This window comes from Lichenostomus cassidix, chromosome 1, assembly GCF_008360975.1.
Source record: "Lichenostomus cassidix isolate B80296 chromosome 1, HeHo_3.0, whole genome shotgun sequence".
NCBI classification, from domain to species: Eukaryota; Metazoa; Chordata; class Aves; order Passeriformes; family Meliphagidae; genus Lichenostomus; species Lichenostomus cassidix.
This window is the reverse complement of record NC_139479.1, coordinates 30,605,265-30,625,127: the sequence shown is the minus strand read 5'-3', so window position 1 is coordinate 30,625,127 and position 19,863 is coordinate 30,605,265. Positions and strand designations below refer to the sequence as shown.

Here is a 19,863-nt window from a genome sequence, read left to right as displayed (position 1 = left end):
GATCCCAGCTACAAAGTACTACATTGAGCAAATTACAAGAGAAGTTTCTTCTCCTGTATGTCCAAGAACATAAAAATGGCTCTACATAAGCTACACCATAGCAGTTCCCCCACTGCCCAGCCCTGGCCCATTTCTGTTTGTAAAAACTATCTTTTACAATCACATCTAGATAACCACTGCTAATGACTCACTGAAGCACATTAGTAATCTGGGATTTATGCCACCTTTTTTTCAGTCAAGACTGATTAAAGTGATTTGGCAATACTGCAAACATAATTCAGCATTTCTGGCACTGTTTAGAAAACTGTGATCACAGCTTCACGTGTATTAAGTAGGTGGTCATCTGAAAAATTTCATGCTGACGAATCCAAAGAACATATATTCAGCCAGCCATTTCAACTGTGGGTGAAAAAGATGGGTGGGAAAAGAAGAAGATAAGATCCGAGAGGGTATGATTAAGCAAAAGGATAAAACTCAGCATTAAAAATAGACATCGTGCAATGCCATCTCAAGTGTTGCATTTTACATTAACAATTAGAAACCAAAACTTCTATAAAAATATAGACAACTCATTTTGACACAATACACCTTCTTACAGTAATTTTTTAAATAAGTTATCGAATTGCAACAATATTTCTCCCCCACACCTCCTCCTTCCTTTCAACTTTGCCTGGAATCAGTTCTCTAAAGCCAGGAGCAAACCCATTTTGCTTCAAGCATTCTTCTGGCATTAAGAAATGGAAACAGGGTATAAAGTTAATTAAGAGCATGATATTAAAAGCTGTGGTATCAGCAGAGTGAAGGTGCAGACAGCAGCAGATTTTCTGGGACTTTCTATGAGAGAACTTGTCTCCACTTCCATCTGAAAGCCAGTGTCTAGTGCTCTGAATATGGAACTTCAGTAAAAGCCTGGAAGTCAAACAGCAAGAGATTTCAGATTCAAGCAGATGTGAGAAAGAAATTCCAGTTCCAACAGGTAGGGACTACTGCTGCTACATGGGGCTGTGCTTTTGTTTGGAGGGTTTTCCCACAGTTGTTAGCAAATCCTTTCCAGAGGAAAAAAAGGCCGGTCAGCCTGACAGTGCAAACAAATCACAGGACACATGTCCAAAGCCTTCCAATGCATGTCCCTCTCATCACCCACCACCATGTTTTCCAGTAAAAATCATCTTCATGAGGACATCACAGAGCTCCCACTCCAGCTTAATGCCCCTCCCGTTCAGAGAGGAGAGTCCTTCCCTACTACTCACCTTACCAACTTTACTCATTATGTCTGTCAATTCAAGGATAACCATACTGATGATTACTGGCAAGAACATCCCTCTTGAGCCTAAACTCTGCCTTCATTTCCACCCCTGCTAGCACCCAATGCTGAGTGTTGCAGAGGAATTTAGTATCTGATGAATGCAATGTCATCCTCACTCACCAGTACCAAAATACCACTTTCAAATGAGAAGGTGACAGGAGGTCTCTGGGAAGGGACTTTTCTTAGCATTTGAAGCACACAGACACAGAGTAACAGGTCTGAACAGCACATAGCAGAGCTTCTTTGTGTAAAGATCAGACGAAAAAGAGCAGGACATGTGCCTGAAAGGCAACATGGAAAATGGCTTTAGTTAGGCTGCCGGAAAAAGAGTTACCAACTGTGCTGTTATTTTGATAAATATAAGCACATTCTATATACGTATAGAGGTGCAGTTGCTTTTTCTCTGAGAAAATGTCACTAAATCTTACTCAAAAATATTCAAGTGAACTCCCAAAACATGTAAAACAGCCCAAGAAAACTATCCAATGATAAAAAGGAAACGTAGCTTTGTCTTCCTTTTCAACTTTCAGCTACCTCCCTATTATCTTACTCACAGCTCCTGCTCTCAGCCCTGTACAACACATCATTTAGGAGAAAACCAGGTCTACACCCAGATTATTTCCAACCACAAATCGCACAATAGGAGAGCACAAATATATCCTGCACCATTTTATCATCCCACTCTCATCAGCAAACAATAATCTCTGATAAATGCAAGACTCTATGACAAAGTATCTCTACTAAAGAAAGCAAATTAAAAAAAAATTTTTTTTAAAAATCGTTTCTCTACAGTTACCCACCAGCACAATGCATTCAAACACTGTTAACCAAACCCTTCCTACACACACATCCATTCACCTTGTAAAAGGGTACACAACAGCTGTTCCAAAGCAAACAGGGAGGCAGGTGATGGGATGGGGAAGGGACTGATTCCCATTTGACAGCATGGGAAGGCTTACCCTTTGGGAAGGTCAGGAAGCAGCTCTTGAGAGACAGAGGCTGACTAGAACCACTTCTCATGCTGCCTAGTCTGCACAAGGATAGAATTATTACCTGTGGGATGCTACTTAATTCTAGTTCAGTAAGAAACAAAAAATCCCCTTTATATCCCATATGCCACAGTACTCGGAGCTACCTGATCGGAAGGACTACAAAGCAACATTTTAGTAATGCATCAAACCTTTGGCTTCAGCACACAACAACCATAAGTGTTTCACCTTGACAAATGTCCTAACCAACCAGAAGCAAAAAGCTGTTCATTTGGACCAAAAGAGTAAAAAGTGGTATGTATCTTGCAGCTGAGGGAAACAGGAAAGATGAGATCACAAATGCAGAGTTACCGACAATATGGATAACAAGCCATTTCCTTGGTGTCAATGTCATGTTGAAGACATTCAACTGAACAACCATGGTTTTATTTTTAAGTCATATTTCTTCCTCTCTGGAAATTAATTACATTTGCATATTTCTTCCTACCCACAGGGTAGCGATTAAAGAAGTTTTCATATTAGTAATCATTGTCACTAAAATCAAAGTAGCTGAGAGTATTTTAGGATAACCATGCAAAGTGAAATATTATTTCTATATGCATCAGCTACAATTAATGGTTTTCTTTGATTTAAGTATCTATAGTTGTCAACATGGGAACTATATGCCTCATGCTTCACTTCTAAGTTTTCTTTCTTCCTTTTATGCTTTAGGAGGCTGATTTTGAAAGTAGAGCAAATTCTTATCACCTAAAAATTCTACACAGACTCTGTACGGGACCTTCTAATTCACACAGTGCCTTGAAGGTACTCCTTTCAAGCATTAGTTTAGTATTTGGAAAATTTATTTTGCAGAGGGCTGCTTCTCCTTTCATTTTCTTTCTGAGAAATGCAAATCACCCAACTTCTAAACTTCTGCATACTTTCACTTTCTGACTGCTAATTCTGTTAATTCACTAGTACCAAAATTACCTCAGAGTTCATAGTTCCCCTTCTTTTTTTATTTGGTTTTTTTTTTCTCTTTTGGAGGGTTGTTCTGCTGGGTTTTTTTGCTTTTCCAAGTCTTCCATCTTGCATCTCTATGTTCTCCTGATCTTCAATGACAATTCTAGAGTGTCTTCCATTATCTCCCTCCCAGCAACTACATCATTAAAATGACAGATCAATTGTGTTCCCTATCTTCTCCATAAACTGATGTCAAGGTCTTTTAAAGTCTGTGTGCCTAGAACTCATATATACTTCTGTCACACTTTCACAGGCAGCCCATGCCTCTCAACGTGTGCTCTGCAAGTACCCTTTCTGTTCAGGTATATCTCTTGCCACCTTCAGGCTTCCCTGTTTCAACTGATCTAAATTCTAGTCTCATCCCAATCTGCAGTCATAACTGCAGCAATGAGGAAAAAGGGGCCACTGAAAAAAATCCCCTTTTCCTTCTACTTACAGAAGCAACAGTTACATTTTTCTTTTTTTTTTCTTTTTTTTTTTTTTAATTCCCAAGATCTTGCAACATTTTAGGTAAACTTAAACTGAAGCTCCCTCCTTCCAGAGCCACACAACTTTACCCTCCCTAGAGGAATGCGTCTTCATGGGCTCTCCAACTTGGATGCTAAACAATAAACAAACAAAACCAAAAACAAACACCAAAAACAAAAGGGGGGGGGGAGGGGAAAAAATATAGATGGATTTTTAGCACTTCCTGCTTCCTCCAGTCCTCAGATCTCACAATTTAAATTATCCCAACTGTTCACAAGCTCTAATTTATAAATCTCAGCAGCAGGTCTCAGAGTATCAGAGTACACCATATCTCAGAATCTTGAAATGCTTCTTGGAGGGCACTCATCTTGGGTCAGAGGGTCAGAGCATGGGAGCAGCTTGAAAATAAATGCATGAAACACCCATCTCAAAACCTCTATTTCGGAAACTGTATAGCTCCTGATATTGCTCTGCTGCAGAAATGCCACAAAATGGACTTGTATGCATTTCACTAACTTGTCACTTTCTAAAAGCTCCAGGTAGATGCAATATATGCAGATACTGATGTCATCATCAAACTGGCATCCAGTCCATAATTTTGCACCATGAATCCCTAAAACAATGAACCATATACAATTAAACAAATCCAGATGTATTTAGAAGACCATACATAAGTGGGGTTTGCCCATTCTCATAACTACTGTGAAGGGCCTCAGGGAAACCCAGAGGTTTTGTAGAAGCTCCAACAAATATTCCCTCAGGATTCACTGGTGCTTCTAATAATTTTACATGTCTGAAAATACTCCGTCTTTTCCTGAAAGTCTCAGGTCCTTGAAGCACGTATTACACATAGGAAAGACAAAACCATTCACCTTACTGGTATCAGAATAAAGTTTGTAAACATGCCTGACAAGTCAACTTGTTAAAAGGGCAGGACATATGTTAGCATGCATCAGCACCATTCACAGGCACAAAACCAAAATTAAGACATGCAGGTTTTTTCAGGAAGAGAAAAATTTCAGGTGACCACACAGCATGCTATTCTATTGTTTTTAATGGGGAACTACCTAAAAGCTCCAAAAACTGGGAGACAAATACAAAGTCTATTGCAAGGATTATTTCAACAAGCCTCACAATTCTGAAGGCTTCCTGTGATTTCCAAATGCCCAAGGTTGATAATACTACTGTCACATACAATTCTTGATACCCTTTTTTAACTGCTGCATGTAAAACTTAGGCTCATGACTTATTTTACTGGAGACATGCCTACTATGTTTTCTCCTAAAATGGATTCTTACAACCACTTTCAAAGAACTATTTTCCCTCCCATAAATCTCACCAGTAAGCTCACCAGGTGCTCATGCCAAATGCAAATTTCCAGAGTCAGAAGTGGAAATGGGAGGGGTAAAAAGGTGCACTTATGAACTTCCACTCTCAGACTGAATGCTCTGAGAGGCATCCTTGCAGAAAACTACCATGATGCAGAGGTATTCCAGCCCCTACCTCTCAGACATGATGTGGAAGACAGGTTCTAGTGAAAACTCCTGGGATGAACTATCCTGTTCATATACACATAGCAGTGGAGAGGACTATGTTGTTTGCCCTCTTTCTTCACACAGCAGCAGATACCTCAGAAGCAAACACATTCTGGAGATTGTAGCACTCCAGCTCTAAACATGAGATGTTCAAAGCAACCCCAGACTGCAATAGCAAGGTGGTAATAAAATGGCACACTGCTGTTCCAAGAGTAAGAATTAACATTTTACTTTCCAAGCTGCAGCACCCTGAGTTAACTCTGAGGTAAGGGAAACAAGGGGGAAAACGTGCTTTTGTACCTTCAGGGCAACAGGACGGAAACAAAACAAGGAGGAAACTTAAGAGAACCACAAAAATAAAGAATTTCTATTCCTATGCCAGGTCTATGTGTGACATTTACATAACAAAACATGAGAAGTTTTCACTGCTCTTCCTGAAAGGAGAAATCTCCCTAGAAAATCACTGATCTTCACAATTCATTCCCTGCATATTGAAGCCCCAAGTACCTGCTTTCTGCTAGGACTGGAAAGCAGAGTTTTTAGAACAGCTCTCAAAGTCTCCCTGTGCTTAGCAGCCAGTCTAACTGCTGAGCTGCTTCTCCAACAGCATCTCTTCTCTCAGGGCAATATTATCCTGCTGGGAAGTAACAGACATTATGCACTCACTGAAAAGCAGCACAATACATACACCAAGAGCCAACAGTGGCCCTGTGATGACTTCTAATGGCTTTATTTACATCTCACTGCCCATTTTACCTATGAGATTTTAAGACAATTGCTCAGTTCACATCTAAGCCCAGTAGGGTTCTGAAGATCCCAGTTTCTGACAGCACCTGGACGCTTACTGCTCTGCTGTAACTGGGCTACCTATGTTATACAACAGAACTACTGAATATTTTACATAGGCACATTCATTCAATATATTAATAAGATTTAGTCTGAAATCTTCCCAAAATTGCATAGAGCACACACACACAAAACTCTCACTGCAAACTCACTCACTGTAGGAGCTTTCATACAGATTTCTTGACTGTATTTTGCTGTGTTTTCTTTTTATAGAGTATCTTCTCTATATATACTCTTTTTATAGAGTATCTTCTCTTTTATAATCTTCTGGTCATAAAAGATTGCTTGCTTCTGGTTTGAAAGCCTCTTGGGAACACACAACCATGACCTGCCATTCATATATTAAGTACAGAACATTTCAAACACCATGACAGAAATTACAAAAAAAGACAGAAAGCTAAGTGAGAACCTGACATAGAATTAGCAAGGCTTGTTTCCATATCCATCTCTAGATCAAGTGAAGCTGTAAATTCATAGTTCATGTTGGATGTCTGTATCTCTAGCACTGCTACCATAACCACTAGTATTTCTAGCAGAATGCAGTTCTTACTGGTACTTCTTGGAAGGGGTAACTCCACTAAAATATACACTGGGTCAAACCAACAGGAACATGTATTCTTGGGTAATCTTCTTCTTGCCAAAAGAAACATATTGTAGAAAAGATTCAATCAGACCATATGTAGTTTTCTCAAGTCTTACAAACTTCGTAAGATGAAGTCTGTCTATTATGTGAATAAAAAACCCCTAAGTAATGCTGACAACTTATCTGGTGGTAACCATACATTTTGGGTATTGCTCAACACGTTTCCTTGCAGTTGTTTGAGAAAAGGTACATTGCTTAGGAAGAGAAAAGAGTTTTGCTATACATCAAAGCAAAGACACACTCCAACATTTCCACTGTTCTCACCAAAAGGGGAAGAGAAGGAAAATCTCTGTTAACAGTGAAAGCAGTTCCTTGCTAACACAAGATTTCCCCTATTTTTCTTATGGCCAAGTCATTTAAATGCCATCACTAGTACCACAGTATTTTAAAAACCTCTTATTTGCTGCTGCATGTCAAACATTAGGCTGCCATGCCACTGAACAATAGCTGAGATACACGGGCTCCTATGAAGTGAATGAATATTTTGTAAAGCACTTTCTAACTGTTCAGCAAGAGAGGAGCAGTCAGAAGGTGGGACTGGTAGCATCTCTGTCTGTAACTATGCCTGATCAATACCACTTCTTAAAAGACTATTGTTTTCATTTGCCCCATAATAAGCATTCATCAGTTTGGCTGAATATTGAACTCAGCCAACAGAATTTATATTTCTATAACAAGCCTTCAGGAATGGGAAAGAAATATCAAATTCAAAAACACAGGGAAAGATGGCCAAACCAAAGGAGCAGGACAAGTAACCAAAGAGAAATACTGGCAAGTTGTCAGAAGACCAGGACTGAGGTCTGGAGGTAGAGATAAGGTCAGAAACAACTTGGCTAAGAGGAATCATAACAGTAAAGAGCTGGGAAATTGCCAAGAATGGGCAAACCAAAGAGATGGGACAAGTTGCATACACAGGAAAACCAAGGGGTGCAGTCTAAAATGGTGCAAGGAGGCTGGGAACCATCTCTGAGAATGGGAGAGATGCTGGACACAGATTTCAAGGGAGAACCAGCCAGCTTCTGCAGAAAGAATAAAGTACCAACTAGCTTGGGTGTCCAACTCAAGACACCCATGATTCTACTTTTGAAAATATACAGCCTTTTACATAATAAATGCAGAAATACCTGGGAGGGACTTAGCAGTTCTACGAAACTGAAACCAGATCTTAAATCAGGCACAGAAAATCTGAGAAATATTGTACTGACGAATGGCAAAAGGAAAATTTTCAGAGACTTGCTTTGCACCACACAGAAACTCTGGGGAGTGTCACAGGCCTCTGTAAGGATGCAGCTCTCAAATGAAAAACAACTTTGTCCTCCTCTTCCTTTAATCTCCGGCTTTGATTGCTCTAAAATTTCCAATTTCTGCAACAAATAAAGCTGTTACACTCACTGATGTCCTTTACTGAACAGTTCATCCACAGATTAGACCCCTCCTGTGCACCAAATAGAACAAGAGGAAAGTAGATCATCTAACTAAAGATTTAGCATAATTGGAATCCACAAAGCCAAATTCTGGTTACATGGATTGCTCTTTTAAGACAGCTATTTTGACAGCTGTGTAGGTAATTTGTGGTTAAAAATGCTGTGTTCATGCTTATAACTGTTGTGTTTATATGGAGCAGCATTGCTTTCCATTCAGCAGGAAATCAGTTCCAAACACTTCTCCCAGTCTCAGAAATGATGATGAACAATCCATCCACACTTTAGGAGTAGAAGCTATGATCACTAGAAAACCTCAAGAATCCTGTTCATCCATGCTTGTAGAAATATGAGACCGGACAACAAAGCAAGTTCACGAGTCCAGAGGGAGTTAAGTGTCACAGACCAAAAGCTTCCAGCTTCCAGCTCTAACTCCAACTTTTAAACATGGATATTTACACATTACTTTTCTACCGATATTATTATCTACTGGTATCATATTAATTGTTGCTGTAATTGACTGTGTGATACCATACAATTTTGAACTTTAAAAAGTGACCCATAAAGCCTGGAAGGGATAAGATACCCATGAGATAATTCTCCTGTGCAGATAACGTCAATACTCACAAAGTACCTGAGAAATGCTCAACAGACCTCTGGACTTGGACAGGACGACTTATCACAAACTTTACATTTTATGTGCAGCATCTTCCACAAGACAATACCCGAGAACATTTTCTTAAAGAAATTATGCAGTGTTCAATAAATTTTGATATTTACAGAAGTTACCAGAATTAACAACGCACTAGCACACAGCACTTTATGGTAAAAAATATAACAAAAAAATGGCACAGGGAGCTCAGCAAGTAGCTGTGGTGACTGAAGATATTAGCTCGCTGCTGTTCAAGTTTACGACCTCCCAAGCAAAGTCAATGGACCAGATCAAGTGAACACTCTTCAGAAATGTCAAGCCAACAGTTTAAATTAAGCTGCTGAACTTTGCACTAAAGTTGCTGAAGCGTAGGGACACATTTCGTTCCACCTGCCCTGCTGTGGGAGGCAGTAGTTTCCAACCTAGTGAACATAAAAAGTAGCTACAGGATCAAAATCATTTTTAGTGGCAAGACAAAATGTAGGTGGGTAAGGGGAAAAACTAAAAAAGTTAAAATCTTTAGTGATTTTTAGAGATCAATACCTACTTTATTCTGAGCAACACCAAAAAAAACCCCCACAAGTTGTTTTTTGAAAGAGCACTATGAAAAATTAGAGGCCTAGCAGTGTGTGGAAAATTATTCCTTAACACTGGTCATCACACAGAAAATGCAGAAAAGGAGCTGAGTAAAAACCAGAAGAGACTCCAAGCAGGCCATGCATTTTTAAAATGCGTTATACAGAGCCATTTATTTTCTGAGGTCTTATCATAACTCCTGAAGACTGGACAATTCTTTAAAAATTCTTCTTAAGTCTGAATCCAAGCTTTGGACTGCCAAGGGTTAAGACTTGAAACACAAACCAGAATTATAGAAAGGTCCAGTGCCTAGCCTTAGCAGTAAACCCAGTACCGCACTTCAACAAAACAGATTTAACGACTTTAAGTGGAAGAACAAATTCTCAGCAAATCTCTGTGCCTCCACTGCTAGCTGTAATTTCCACCTTAGAGACTTGTCCTACTCATGGCAAAGAGAAATTCCAGGCATCAAATTCTTTCTAACCACATTTCATTTTGCTGGAAGGAAGTTAGAGAAATCTCAGTGATACAACAGGGTAAAGCCAGGTAGAGCATTTTTTTCAAGCACAGAGTTAATCTGGACATTTTAGCCTTGTATAAAAGGAGCAAACTGAGCATGTGCAGAGGCATTCACAGGAACTGATTACAGTTGCAGGATTCTGCACAGTTTGCCACACTGCAGTAACACCTTAGCTATAAAATAATGGTTTTGTATGCCCCCAAGGAATTGAAGTGTGCTGTTTCCAAAGATTTGCAACATCTGTACATATATGCTTCCTATAATTAGTTATATGGTAGGAAGAATAACTATTCTTCTAAAAGTTTAAATGCATGGTAAAACATATTATTTTGTTAAGCAAGACTAAAATAACCATATTTGAGAGAGCGGATGACCCCAGCACCTCAAATATCTTACCTAGCAATGGGAGTTAGCAGCACACAAACCTTGTACCAGGCCTTTGTGTGCAGGTTCTCACTCAGAGTGGCACAGCCCTACTTGCTTCCCATATGCTCAGATTCAGTATGCATCTGTCAGGGAAGTCCAGCTATAAAGCTCAGCCCCTGCTTTTGCATACTCTCCAAGCACACCCCAGCTGGAGCTACAGGTTCGGAATGCTTCCAGATTTTTTCAGAAATTACAATTCCAAAGTGCTCCACTGGCAAACACTACTAAACATTGATGAGAAGCACATTGAATGAATTTTTCTTTCACTATCTGTCCTCCTTCCTGTACTGTCTTCTCCTCTACACTCATTTCCCTTCTCATCTCTCCTCTATATCCACACTCTTTTTCTCCTATGCTTCTCCCTTCCACCTCACTCAGTTACCTCCTTCACAAGATCTGTTGTCTACAACAAACTGGAATAACACAGCTGTATTCAGAGAGAAGCAACTCACATACAACAGGCTTCTCTGTCAGCACACCACAGCAGTAGATGCACAAACAAGATGCAAGCATTCATGAGATATGCAAGAACACTGAAGGGCTCATACTTGCATGAGTGGGCCAGGTCTAAACATAACAGCTCAAGAACGTCAATGTCTTTTTGAAAATATCCTGCTGGTTTCACACAACGTCTTAGCAGTATCTCACTGCTGTATGTAATGAGTACTTTTAGTGGATACTGATGCAAATTCACAAACCTCTGCTGAAGAGGAATCCTTGGTCACATATGACAAGGTGGACAGAAAGTCACCTTCACCCAAGGTCAAGATCTCAACTTGCCTGGAAACTAGGGGGAAAACTACATTAGTCTCTTATATTTCATCAAGATGGTTTTAGCTAAGTTCGGATGCACCTTGGTACTTCAATTTCATAATTCAGTATTTACTGCATATTTGGCAAAATTATCATAAATTCAAGAATTTCACACTCAATGGAAGTCCAGAAATAGCCTTCTTGCTGAGTGAATACACTTTATTGAAGGCTTCAAATGCTGTTTTCAGGAAGTGCTAACATATTCCTCTGTGAGACAGAGAAGTGGCTGGATCAATGGGCTGACAGAAGCACAGTGTCCACCTGTGTTGGCTCCTGCAACGTCATTAACCTCAGTTTCTGGTACCGGGAAAACAGAGTAGTAACTGCCAGGAAAGCCTGGAGTGTTTGCCTTCCATTATCTCCTGTACCCCTCCCTTACCGTGTGCCACACAAAACACAAAGACTGGCTATGACCCCACCACTCCCCTGTGCAGTCAAGACACATGCCCTCCTCTCAGTCACCTCCTTAATTTACAAATGTCCCTGTTGTGCCTGTACTTCACTTGATCCACTCTTCATTCTCAACCTGCTTTGTCTTGGCTGTTCCTTGGTTTTGCCTCACATGCCACCAGTCTGTGGCAATGCTTCCCTTACAGTAAGCAAAGCACTACAGAGAACAGAACGTGGGAAGCAAAGGAAGGAGGGCAGCGGTAGTGGGAAGTGCCTGTGAAGCAGGAAAGGGAAATTCCTCCTTCTATCTGAGAGCCAGAAGAATCAACTTCATCTAGAGTAAAGAGCTTATCTTATTAGGTAAAGCAGCAATAGGTGTGATCTAAACACATTTGAGGCTATGCCTATCTCTCTGACAGATGTGGATGAAATAGATACACCCAAAAGCTTTCTTCTTCCAAGGTCAACAACATTTTCCAACAATGTTTCTGCAAAGGATGTCTGTTTGAGATTTAGGTAGATAATCCAACAATGGATAGGAAATTCAGTTTGTCAGACAAGAAACAGGAAAGGAAGCGGCAAGCAGAAGCAAAGAGCGTGAAGACAGAAGACAGAGCTCTGAGCTGTGGAGCTGTGCTGCCTCCATTATTTGATCTCCCACCTCTCTTCAAGGACAACAGGTAGAGGTTTCAAACTTCATCTCCAAGCAAGGCAATTGTTCCTCATATCTGTTCAAGAAATGGGGAAGTTTTTCCAACTAAGACATCTACAAAGGGGGTCCAAGAGGTAGTCTTATATTCTAATGGTGTATCTTACGCACTAGCAATTTGGCAATTAAAATTTGCTGTAGTAGAGCACAGCCCAGAAGCCTAAATTAAATCTTAACAAGGAAACAAGAACTGAAAGGGGATCTTTGGCCTTCTCCTTTTCCTTCCTAATTCTAGTAAACTAATACAGAGGCTGAGGAACCAGATCATATAGGAAATGAAGCGGTCATTTCTCCTAGCAGACAGTGCACTCCACAGGGAGAACTTCCATTTAACATAGCATGTGTACAATCAGACCAGACTTGAACAGGTATAAGAGATGACTAATGACATCTAACCCTATATATATATGAGATTTTAAGACTGAAAATTCTGCTACCTGAGAAGATGCACAGACTTTTGTCTCAGCTGCCAGTGAGACAGATGTAAGCAAGTTTCTGCAGAGGTATCATCACTGTCTTCAGTAATGGAGCCAAACACCCTCTGAAGATCACATGGCTTTTCTGCCACACTTTGGCAGGGTTCTTTGTTTCTCCATGGCTCCCTTCAAGCTACCGCCCACTACAGATTAAGTTAAAATTAGCTTATTAAAAAGAAATTAAATCATAGGCAAAGTTGTCATGCATCTAGCAAAATGCATACAGCCTAGATACAGATACTTGAAAACAGCCCTGAAATCATGATTTGCTATCAGCTTGGTGCTGCAGCAAGGAGCAGTGAGTAAAAGAGGTCACATCCACCCCAAAGTTTGGAAAGTGCCAGAACTTCTAAATTTAAGAACACTGAATGTCAAGTTCCTTCCAAAAATACATATGCCCCCCCCGCCATTTGCTCCCACCTAACATTTGCATGGAGTCAGAGAGACTTGTGAAAAAATTGGCAAGATATTGCATTCTCTGAGTTCCTAGAAGCAAGGCAGCCCACTGAACTAAGATCTTCAGAAGCAGGAAGAAAAACTTAATAAGCTTTTAATTAAGAGCTTTTGTGAAAAGCATTAGCAAACAGTTGCTCTGCAATGGGAAACTGCAAAGTAATCTTGTTTTCAGCACAACAGGGTTTTTTAGAGTTTGAGGGCAGAGACAAAGATGAGTCTCTGCCTCTGTTGCTTCAGAAGTAACCCAGCAAGACCTTCCCTGCTAGATCTCTACTACCAGCCTAGACAAGCTCAACACCAGAGGCTTCTGCAGAAAGGATGATATCGGCCTGCCGATGGAGAGCTCCTGTCAACACCATGCTGAACCATCCAGGCAAAAGCCCCTCTAGTGTCTCTGCAGTCCATGCTGGGCTCTGACTAGCATGTATGGACTTCACTCATGGTATGGAATGTATGCAACTGGGATAAAGCTTCAAGTTCATTCTCAACGCTGCTCCGCCAAACCCACATAGGACGGATGATGGTGCATCAGTACTGCAAAGGCATTTCTACCATATTTCAAAACCATATTCCAGCTCAATAAACGGGCAAAAATCTGAAATATGCACCAAACTAAACACACAATCTGCTTCCTTTTAAGGCTTCTCAGCATGGGAAAGAAGCCGTGCAACCCGGCCTATAATAAATTAGGGGGGCTAAGCATCGCCTCCGCATTCTGTTTACGCGCTGTGCCATCCACGCACGCTGTTTACACGCACCGCCGCAGCCGGCCAAGGCTCGGGACGAGCCGCAGCGAGCGCCGAGCGCGCACGGCCAGAGCCGGCAGCGCTGCCGGTGACAGCGCCGGCGACCGAAGCCCGGCGGGCAGGGCCTCCCCAAGATGGGGCTCGGCCGTGCCGCCCGCCGCGGAGCCGCCTCCCGCCGCAGCCGCACGACCCCGCCGCGCTCGGCGCTCGGCCCCGCCCGGCCCCGCACCTTCTCGCCGCTGCTCCCCGCTCCGCGGCCGCCCGGCCGGCGCCCCTCGCTCACCTCCGCAGCCACGACTCGCCGGGCACCGCCCCGCGGCAGCCACCGGCCCCGCGCCCTCCGCGGCTCCGGCGCCCGCCCGCTCTGACGGCGCCGGGAGCGGCGGCCCCGCCCCGGGCCTGGCCCGGCCCCCTGCGGCCTCGGCCCGGCCGGCAGCGCCCGCCCGCCCGGGCTGCAACGGGAGCGCCTCACGCTGTCCCCGCGGCTGCCCGAGCCAGGCTGTGCTCGGCCGTCTCCGGCTCCGGAGGATCCAAAAATATTGAAACTGGGATTGTCTTGTATCTCCATCTGCAGTCAGGCATTGGGGGTTTTGAGAAAGAAAATGCCACGGGTCTGCAAAGCACCCACACCACAGCTGTGATGACTGAGCCAAGCAATTTGAGCCGGCAATCCAGATTTGGGTTTGTCTTATTTCTAATATTTTATCACAGAATCAATTATATTGGAAAAGACCTCTGAGATTGAGTCCAACCTACCACAAACACCAAACGACCAAACACCACCATATCAACTAGACCATGGCACTAAGTGCCCTTCCAGTCTATCACACATCTCAAGGGATGGGTGACTCCACCGCCTCCCTGTGCAACCCATTCCGGTGCATAATCACCCTTTCCACGAAGAAATTCTTCCTAATGTCCAACCTAGATTTCCCGTAGCACAGATTATCACTATGTCCTCTTGTCCTGTCGCTGGTTGCCTGGGAGAAGAACCTGATTCCCACCCCAACCTGGGTACAGCCTCCTTTCAGGGGGTTAGAGAGAGTACACTGAAAGAACGTAGGAAGAGGTCACAGTCCAGCTCTGGATCATTCTATTATTTTTACATGAAGCACAAAAACCAACAAGAACACAGGTTAGTCACAAGTTACCTTGTGGGAACTTCCAGGAGGGAGATGAGAGGCTCCTGCACGGAGGAAAGACACTGAAGGAGAGAAGTAGTGAGACACACTCATCTGGCTGCCTCCAGCCAACTGTGCATGACCTGCAGGGGACTGCTGCCAAGTACCAGCTGAGCCAGTCCCAACACTGCTCTAGTGTAAGAATTTTAATTTGCCTGTTGCAATTCCCTCGTGCTGGAAGCTGCCAGCTGAAGTCCCCAGTACAATCTTAATTTGGATAAAGAAGCCAGGAGAGGCAGCTTGAATTTTTCATTTTTCTTTCCACATGTCATTGGAGAAAATTCCATTAATTTTCCCTGCTTCAAAATCTCACAGAACTTACAGAAGAGTTTTCAATGCATAGTCCAACATGCATAACTTTTAATATTTACCTTTGCTCATAGTTCAGCAAAAAGCTAATGAATACCGCCACATGTTTTAACAAAGAGACAGAAAATAAGAGTTCCTCCGCATACCATGAAAACTTAAAGCCATCCTTGCATAAAAGTATTAAATGTACTTGGTGAGGACAGGCTAGAAAGCAAGCAGACATTGTCATTAGCACCCTTCAATTTAAATACACATTATTTAATACACAGCATTAAGAAGAAAAAAAATCATAGTTTATTTGCAGCTGATGACATTTTTAATCATCATCAACCAAAGTACAACCTTTTTAAAGAGCAGACTTGGACAACTCCCCACCAAGGACTCTGGAAGAACGATGGTTACTACTGATATTAATTTAGTACTAGGGAATCATAACAGCACTAAAAACCAAGGGACCAGAAGGGCCTTATGTTGCACTAGTGTTGAAGGAGGATGTGGAGACTCATCATGTTATTTGTAGGCAGAGCAGTCTGAATCACCCAGGGCAAAATACAAGAAAACCCAGCAGGGTAGGAATGGTTAGGCTAGAGAGGTTTTCCATTTACCTAATTTTTTTGGTATGATGTTTTCTTAATCTAAGAAATCTATAAGTAACGAAACCTCACAAACAGAGGGGAGTTGTATTTCAGTAGAGTACTTAGAGAGCTGCTCTGCGACCATTACCAAGTTTAAGACTATTTCACTTCTTCGAAGGTGGATAAGTATGTACGAACTCACTGACAATTGTATTTGTGGACAACCCAATAGGTGACACTGTGACGAACAAAAGAACTGGGCCATCATATGAAAGTCCTGGAACAGATGATAAAGCATAATGTTCAAAACTACTTCTTAATAGCCAAATCTCAGGTTATACATCCAGGAAAAGAACACAAAGCTGTACCTTAGGAAAACAAGCCATACACTGGGAAAACATCAGAGTGAAATACTGACTCTGAAAAAGGCATCAGGGTCATAAGGGACAGGGAATTGAACATGAGATCCCAAATTGACACAGTGTATTAAGTGACAAAATGTGACACTCACCTTGGAAGCACAACCAATAGTGTACAAAGAAAGTGGGGATATTACCTGTATGTAGATCAATGAAAAAAAAATGTAACAGTGGTTTATTTCCTTCCTAAAAGAAGATTGCAAATCTGTGACGGGACTAAGGAAGGCAAGTATAACACAAGATATTAGGAAGTAATTCCATGCATTGCATTGAAAAATATTAAAAGTGTCTTTTTTTTTTTTTTTACTTTCATGTGCATTCCAGCAGGAAAACATAAGATACTACTAACTTCTTTGTAGAGCCATCCCCTCTTCTTCTCCCATAAGTGAAAACTGAAGTCAAATTCTAATTACAAGACAGATATGCACTTTTCTACAGAGGAATTACTAGCTATTGAAATATTCTACCTAGAAAAAACATAATTAGATTTCATGCCTTTTTAAAGAGCTGATGCCTTTCTCTGTCATAAAAACCTTCACAGAAGGTCAGACTAGAGGAAAGGTGTCAAACCTTACCTTAACTTGTAATATAAAGCAGGAAGGGACCTGAATGTCCAGTCACAGCTGATAAAGGGCTTTATGGAATTTCTGCCCTTATATTGAGCAATACAAATTTTTATGCATCTGATAATCAATCCCCTCAACTCACTATTTACCCCCATCTTCCTCAGTATGCCAGCAATCTAACAACCTGTAACAGATTTCTTCCTGCTCAGAATTCCAGAAATCATCCTGCTATGACTGTTAGTGAGATATGGCTGCTACAGAATCAGAAGCCTGAGACAACAGCTAACAAATACTACACCTTTGTAAACCTCACAAAGGTTTTTCCCCACCAAAAATGCCTCAAAAACTCCTGTCACAAATTGACTTGAAAATGTTCATAATTCCTCTTCGACTGGTAATGAAGGGCAACACAATACAATTTTACAGTAGCATAGTTTATCATTAGAACGTACGAATTGCAAGCCAATTTCTGATTTGCTATTTTTCTCTAGCTCCTTTTAAAGCAATAGTAGCAATATTGCAGATTTTTTGTATCTTGTTCTAGGTCACAGAGATTTACTTGTACCATTTCCTCTGTTATTAAAACTCTTTAGGGAAATTATTCCATTCTACTTCACTGCAGTCCATTAGTACCTACAGGCCAGGCAAAAAAGAATATTGCACATGAAAGTCTCCATCCACCAAACTCAGCTTGACATAAAAATATATTTTCAATGTTTAGCTACTAAAATATATAACTACTTGAAATATATCACCTGCTACTGACCTAATTAAGCAGCTATTAAAATACTAATCTTGTTGCTTCTTCCAATTTCAGTGTTAAAGGACATTATTAATGAACCTACTGCAAATCCTAAAAATAAAGCATAGTCCGCCTCAAGAACCTGCTGCATTTAAAGAATTTTCTTCCTACAGACTGTAAACAAAGTCATTGTGGAGTGTGCCACTTACAGAAATAACTGGTTGATGATTTTCTGAAGATATCTGTAATAAATCCATGCCAGAGACAGAAAATTCAGCACGCAGATTTGGAAAAAGAAAAATGAGAAAGGATCTCAGGGTTTGGTGGTTATTATTCTGTCAACTACAATTTATGACTGGAATTAAGCTGTTGTGCTCTTCAGCTTTAGACAAGACACATATTTACAATAAATATTCTAAATGACCACATATCAACGCAGCATGAAATTCATCGTGTTAACAAACCTGCTACAGTTCTGTATTTTTAAGTTTTCTAACCACAGGCTTAAACAGACACTGCTTACCACCTACATTCTGTGGCTGCATTTTTACACGATGACTTAACTTAATGCTCTTCTTATGAGTAGGTGTCAATCTCGTTTGTTCCAGGCTTTCACTGAAAAGATATTATTTTAAATGTTTTCTTTGAAAAAAAGCATCTCATCCAACCTGCAACTCTCCAGAAACTTAAAAGGGAGAGTGGACAACCAGTTTCTTATGCCACCCAGTGAATAATGAAGCTCTTTGTATTACAAATGTACACCTTAAGGAAGCAGAAAAGATTTCAAAAGTGAAGATTTTTTAAAGATGCTTTGTCTTTCCTTTTAAGAGGCACAACTTAAATACTACATGTGATACTTTTTGAACACCAACCCCTTTCTCTTACTTTTCAACATATGTATACACAGGTCTTTGTTAAACACTCATATGCTTATCACTGTATTAACTTGAAACAACAGTTAATGGCTTAAAGAATTTCCAGAGTAAATGACCACAGCATATCTTTCATCATCATGAACATGAGAGCAGTTCTGCAGTATGTGTTTACAGCTCTGTAAATACAACCCTGTTTGCAGGATTGGACCACAGAGAGAACATTTTAATTGCTGAAACTAGATGAAGTTACACAGACAAGTCCAAACACTGACAGAGCCACAGCCTGCAACGTCAGTCTCAACATCTGACTCTCCACCATGGAAAACAAATGGGAGGAACAAGAGCAGCAGTGAAAGGTCTTTGCAAACTGTGTCCTAGATTTGTTCAATACAAATTGTTAGCACTGCATATTTTTGTGATTCTAAAAACAGTATGAGCCTTTTGGGTCCATGTCAACCATTTGCCCTCAACAACCTGATTTCACAGATTCCATCTTGCAAAATCTACCAAAGAATAGAAACATGCACTTTTTTAGTAAAAGCCAGTAGTGTAGGTATGAGAGGAAAATATCAATATATTTAAATAAAAACGTTTTGTGTATTAGGAAAAAAAGCTGTAATCAAATGTATAGGATAGGGCTTTAATGAAACAAATTATTTTTCCCACAAGAAATATTAACATCTCTCAAGTAGGACAGCGTTTGAAGTCCCAAGACAATTATATAATTACTTATCTTTAGAGAGAGTATTATGTTATACAATATTGGAATTGAACAATAGTTTCTCGAACAAATCAGTATTTCGATACCTATTACAGTATTTTTACACTGTCCTAGGTAGTTTAGTGAACCACTAAGAAGTTTTGACACTAACACTCTATTGAAACAAATAATGTGTGTATTCTGTTAATTATTAAATCCTTAAATACATAACAGATTTCATTTTAACACTTGATCTCCACTGGATCAAGCCAATTACTAAAAATAACTGTCTATGATGTAGCAATTTTTCTGGTCCCTTCCAAAAGGAGTTGCTGCAGCATCATTAGGTGAGGCTTAGTGATTATGGCTGAGAAAGGAATAAAGATCACTTGAACCATCAACCTACAAACCCCTGCAGTAGGACAGACCATGGAAGAGTCCTTGACTACCAAACCCACATACCATTCCCACTCTTCCCTCTAACTGATATTTAAATACCTCCCATGTGGCTTTATATTTATT

The 19,863-nt window shown here is 40.8% G+C and overlaps 1 protein-coding gene across 4 annotated transcripts in view; it reads right to left on the bottom strand.

Annotated features, from left to right (window-relative positions):
- INPP4A (inositol polyphosphate-4-phosphatase type I A) overlaps positions 1-14,390 on the bottom strand; it is a 119,009-nt gene extending 104,619 nt beyond the window's left edge. For 2 of the 4 annotated variants that reach the window (XM_085055174.1, XM_085055188.1), the window contains exon 1: positions 14,258-14,390. The gene's annotated coding sequence lies outside the window, so the exon portion shown is untranslated. The remainder of the gene's footprint in view (positions 1-14,257) is intronic. The other 2 variants (XM_085055179.1, XM_085055223.1) reach the window with 1 other exon arrangement.
- Positions 14,391-19,863: the final 5,473 nt, after the last annotated feature.